General features: G+C 54.4%; 1 pseudogene; it reads left to right on the plus strand.

The window, feature by feature from the left end:
* The first annotated feature begins 391 nt into the window (after positions 1 to 391).
* Positions 392 to 853, plus strand: LOC120839173 (annotated as a pseudogene).
* The last annotated feature ends 5,076 nt before the right edge of the window (positions 854 to 5,929 follow it).

Genomic DNA, 5,929 nt, shown 5'->3' on the forward strand with positions numbered 1-5,929 from the left:
TTACTCGCAATTGCACGCCGATAGTACGGCGGCGCGACATGGTATCAGAAGTGGACGTATCATCAGTCTAGGTTTGCGAAAGGAAGCTTAAAAGACTATGGCGAGCGAAATACCACCGGCACCTACGGGAACGTTTGGACTTCAACAGCCACCATAGCTGGACTTTGACAACACAACAGAGTGGCCGGCGTGGATAGAGCATTTCGACCATTGCCCCTTTGCCACGGGCATCAACGAAAGAGCCGGTGAGGCACAAGTCCGCACGCTATTGTACACAATGGGCCGGCAAGCAAGGGAAATTTTGGCTACGTTCGACCTTTCGGCAGAAGAGGCAAAGGACTTCGACCTCATCAAGCGAGAGTTGGACGAGCACTTTGTCAAGGAACGAAACGTCGTGTATGAAAGTGCGTGTTTTCACTGAAGGATACAGCAACCAAGAGAGTCCGTGGACCAGTACGTTACGGCACTGCACGTCCTCGCAGACCGCTGCGAATTCGGTGAGATGAAACAACGCATGATCCGTGACCGGTTTGTCGTGGGGCTCCATGGCGACAAGCTTGCCGAAAACCTGCAAATGAACGCTAAGCTGACCTTGTCATCGGCGTTAGCCAAGGCACGCCTCAAGGAAGTGGTGCACCAGCGACAGCAAGAACTTCGTTCAGGAGAGCCCGGTCAACAAGCCTGTTCTTCGACGAAAGAGGACCTGAACGTGGACGCCGTGAGTCGACGCCGGGATGCACCTTGAAGAAAAGTCTACGGGTCGGAAACGTCACATCGGGACAAGCAGTGTTCATTCTGTGGAGGCGACCAGCATGCAAGGTCGGTGTGCCCTGCAAGGGCACAGAAGTGCTTCAATTGCCACACCAAGAGACATTTCTGCCGGACCTGCAGGAAGGAGTTAGCGTTGTCTCCAAGAAAGGTACAAGTGTCATCCGTACAACAATAGACTGGTGAACTTTTTCTGGGGGCAATAAATGTTCCGGACGCAAAAGCGCGGTATGTCCAGATAACCCTAACTCTGTACCAGTGTTCGCTAAGGTCGATTCAGGAGCAGAGGCCACCCTTATACCGCCTGTTTCCAGGCATTCCGTATAGGCTGGAAACAGCAAGCGTAGTACTGACTGGTGCGGGAGAAAATCGCTTTACGGTACATAGAAAGTTCAAAGCTAAGTTAAACTGGAAGGACAAAGTGTCGATGCAAACTGTCTATGTTGTGAGTCCGCTTCGTCATGTACTTCTAGAATTACCAGCCATTGAGAATTTGGGAGTTGTAAAGTTCATCGATGGTGTGCATCTTGATGAACAAAATTATGATGTTCTGTACCCTCAGGTGTTCAATGGTCTTGGAACCGTTCCGGGAGAATACAACATCCGATTGAATTTGGATGACGTCCCGTACGCTATACATGCGCCCGACGAGTGCCGATTCCTATGCGTGAGGCGGTAAAGCAAGAAATCAAAAAGATGGAAGGGATGGGGAGTCATCCGGAAGGTCGATGGTCCTACAGATTGGTGCGCCGGGATTGTTCTGGTCTTAAAACCGTCCGGAGACGTACGCGTGTGTATTGACCTCACAGCGTCGCACTATTAAACAAAAACGTCCAGAGAGAGCGATACGTGCTCCCAATGGTAGACCAGGCATTGGGACTGCTCGCAGACGCAGCGTATTTCTCAAAGTTAAATGCTAATTCGGGATTTCACCAGGTAAAACTAGCGAGGTCATCCCACGAACTGACGACGTTCTTAGCGCCCTTTGGAAGGTATTGTTTGACCAGACTGCCCTTTGGCATTACGTGAGCGCTTTAATACTTCCAAAAGAGAATGTCGGAGATCCTAGATGGCCTTCCTGGCGTAGTTAACATGATTGATGATATCCTGGTGTTTGGTTCGGACAAAGGACAATACGATGAGCGCGTGAAAAAAGTCATGGAAAGACTCGCAGAGTCAAACATGACACTGAACGGGGCGAAGTGTGTGTTCGGTGTAAAAGAAGTTAGCTTTCTAGGTCATCTTCTGAGCGCAGATGGCATAAGGCCTGACTCAAAAAAGCTGCAAGCGGTCAAAGATATGAAATCGCCGACTAACGTGTCGGAGGTACAAAGCATCCTAGGTATGGCCAATCACTTGGGTCGTTTTGTGCCTAATCTCGCTCAGAAAACTGCACCGTTGCAAAAACTGCTAAAAAAAAAAAAAAAAAAAAAGAAACGGAATGGGTGTGAGGTTTCGCTCAGGAGAGTGCTTGGAACGATCTAAAAAGCATGATTTTTTTTTCCAAGTGTATGGCTAGGTATGACCCAACCCATCCTACAATCCTTTCGGCAGACGCGTCGTCATTTGGGCTTGGAGCCGTTCTTTTACAAGAACAGCAAGGGGTACGACGGCCTATTCGCTTTTACTTCGCGGTCTTTGACCAAAGCTGAGACGCGCTATGCGCAGATTGAGAAAGAGGCGCTGTCACTGACATGGGCTGCCGAAAGGTTTGACAAGTACCTAAGGGGCTTAGACACGTCGTTCGAGACCGACTATAAGCCTCTGGTTACGTTGCTGGGACAAAGTCCGTTAGATGTGTTGCCGCCTCGAGTTCTGAGATTTAGAACGAGGCTAATGCGCTATAGATATAAGGTTGTGTTTGTACCGGGCAAGTGCATCGCAACCGCCGATGTTTTGTCAGGGGCACCTCTCAATCAAGTGTTAATGGAAAGGGAACGTCTCACAATTCATGAGGTGTTAAAGTTCTCTCAGGGATGTTTAAGGGATCTTGAAACAGGAGACGATTTGTTGTCACGTGTAAAAACAGGCCAAACTACAGACCAAGTGTGTAAAACGCTGGCTCAGCTGTCTCGTAAAGACTAGCCTAAAAAACCGTCCGTCCCTTGCTCCATTCGATTTTACTGGCAAGAGAGGGCCGGCATAATTGTGTGTGATAGATTTTTGTTAAAAGGTACAAGATTAGTTGTTCCCCAGGCACTTCGTGATGAAGTGTTATCTCGCCTGCACGAAGATCACCAAGGAATCAGCAGATGTCAAGCTCTTGCACAAGAGTCTGTTCGGTGGTCTGGCCTAAGCAAGCAACTGGCAGTGATAGTAAAAAACTGCTATGTGTGTAGCGAGTTCAGTTTTCAGAAGGCTGAACCGATGATGCCAACCATGACTCCACGTTTTCCATGGGAAAGAGTAGGAATCGATTTGTGCAAAATGAGGGACTCTGACTATCTTGTGGTTCTAGATTATTTATCAAGGTACCCGGAAATCTGTGTTCTCCCTTCGACTGGCGCAACTGTCGTTATAGAGAGGCTAAAAAGCATGTTCGCTCGTCATGGGGTGCCAGAGACTGTTGTCTCCGATAATGTTCCACAGTTTGCATGTTATAATTTTGAAGAGTTTGCGAATCTATACGGTTTCCAACAGGTCACTTCGAGCCTAAGGCACCCTCAAGCCAACGGAGAAGCGGAAAAAATGGTGCAAACAATTACGCGTCTGGTGCTCAAATCAGCCGACCCTTGCTTAGCCATGGCCGGCTTTCTGAAACACGCGGTTTAGTTCCCGATTCTCACGACACGTGGCGTATCAACCTTGAGCAAGATAGAGTGCCTTCATACACACGCGCGCTTTTACTTGAGTAATGACATCTCAGCCATTTTTCCGCTAATCGTTTTTTTTTTTTTGTGCATTTTGAAGTGCACGCAATCCGGTGTCACAATTAGCTCGAGCGCGTAGCTTTGGCTAATGCATAGACGCCATTTTACCGCCCAAGTCACGCACCGAGTGCGCGAGAGCGTCACGCGGTGGCCCATTCAGGGAAACAATGGGTGTCATCACCCTCAGAACAGACTAGAATTCCTGTATAGGCTCCCTACGGGAGCCAGAGCTGCGCGTTCACCCCCGGCGCGCCGGCTTTCCTGCACGGCATGCGGAGCCTGCTGATCACGTGGCTGAATTCGGCGAATAGCGGCGCCGCGCGTTCGAGGCGCGCGGCGCGCTCGAAAGCGGGGGAAGCAGCAGGATGTCCAAGATGGCGGACGAGGCCCAGAAAGGAGCAGCCGCTCCCGCCCCGCCCCAGGACTCCCCCGTCGCGCACCACACGCGCCAGAGCCGCCGGTCGCCACCTGGAAAGAGTATCATCAGTTCGTCTTCACCAGGGATGAGAATTTTAAGGCAGCTGGCGGCCGCCAGCCAGAAGAGTTTACTTGGACCCCCCCGGACACCGCGGACAAAGGACAAGCAGCTCCCGCCCCCCTGCCCAAGCACCCCGGGCCTGATCCCGATCGGCCCTATTTTTGCGTCCGAGCCGACATGGCATCTCGCTCCACCGTCCCCCGAACACCCCCCGACAACCACCGCCCGCCCAGGCCAACAGGGGGAGCACACGCCCCCCACCCCCTCTCCCGCGCCCCCGAGCACCCCCGAGGACAAGCGGCCAGAACCCCCGGGCCACGCCTCCCCCCCGCCCCCCAGAGGGACTCGGAGGTAGAACCCCCCGCCGCCCTGGACAGGCAGCCAGAACCCCAGGCCGCCGCCTCCCCCGTCGTGACCCCGAACGCAGGCGCGCGCGGAAAGCCCCACCCCCCTTCCCCCGTGAGCGAGATACAACGCGGGGCAGCATCAGCCCCAACAGCAAGGCTCCAAGAACACCCGCCCCCCAAAAGGAAGGCCGCCGGGAAAAAGAACACCGACAGAGACAACAACAACAACAGCAGCAAAAACCGCTTCGCAGGCATGACCGACGACTGCGAGGGCGGAGACGGCGATCAACTTGACGGGACCGTGACCGCCACCCCCGCAACAATCGACCCGGCCGAGCGCCGACGCGGCAAAAACAGCAAACAGCAACGCCCCAAAGCAACTCAGAAACCACCCGCGCGGCCAACCATCCGACCAGGTGAGAGGATCACCGTCCTCGTCCGACCCACCGGGACTAAAGGCTCTGTTATACTCCGACGTAACGCGCGCGCAAGAAACGCTGGCCGAAGTCGGCTACGTCACGTCAGTCACGCCGCGCGCGTCAAAAATTCGACCTCTTTTTACTCCGGCGGCCCTGGCGACTCCCGCGACGCGCGTCGGTGGGTCGCCAGCGCGGCGCATGCGCAGAGTCTGGCTACGAGGGCGCGCTTCCTGCGAGAGTGCGCCATTTCCGGTTCCTTTTCGTTTCGAATAGCAGACGAGAATTCTCGCGCTTCTTGAGCGCAAAGTTCGAGCGATGGCGTGGACGTACCTTGCACGACGAAAACTCGCGCTTGCACTGCACTGTTGGTGCACCGCCTGCGCCGCAAGCGTAGGCGGTCAATGTACATACGGTACATCTTTGACAAGCGCCCGGTCTGCGGTACTCAAGCTTCCTCGTGTCGTAGACACACGAGTGAGGACGAATTCCCTCGATCAGCTTCTCGACGACCCGAGACGTCCGATTCTTCAAACATGACGCCACACGGAGTGGTGCTCCTGTCGTCTGCTATTGCTCGCATTCGCCGCGCTTCCCGCGCGACGCTCGCCGGGAGCCAGCGCGTGATGCATCCTGGTCCGGCGTCGCCGGCGCGGCCGGCGCGGAATACGGCATGCTCCATTTTGGCGTCGAGGCGGTCAGACGGCGTCGAACGCCGCCGGTCGCGTCGGTTACGCCACGACGCCGGACTAGAGAGCGTCGGGTTTTCACCGACGTGACGTCGCTGTGACGCGCTCGCGCGCGCGCACGCGTTACGTCGGAGTATAACAGAGCCTTAAGGGTCAGTTTAACGTGACAAACAAACTAAAAATCGCGAGGGCTTTAACACTGGCTACCAACGGAAGGGCCCTCGCGACTCGCGTAAATACGCGACGCAACGTGGCCGCTGTCGACCTCGACTCCCCGGAAGCGATCGACATCATGCTCGGAGTGAAAGTCCTGCACAACATCGCAGTGACAACCTACCTGAGCAAGCCGACGGCCCAGAGC

Source organism: Ixodes scapularis, unplaced genomic scaffold, assembly GCF_016920785.2.
Source record: "Ixodes scapularis isolate PalLabHiFi unplaced genomic scaffold, ASM1692078v2 PGA_scaffold5__190_contigs__length_132052651, whole genome shotgun sequence".
In the NCBI taxonomy this organism is placed as follows: domain Eukaryota; kingdom Metazoa; phylum Arthropoda; class Arachnida; order Ixodida; family Ixodidae; genus Ixodes; species Ixodes scapularis.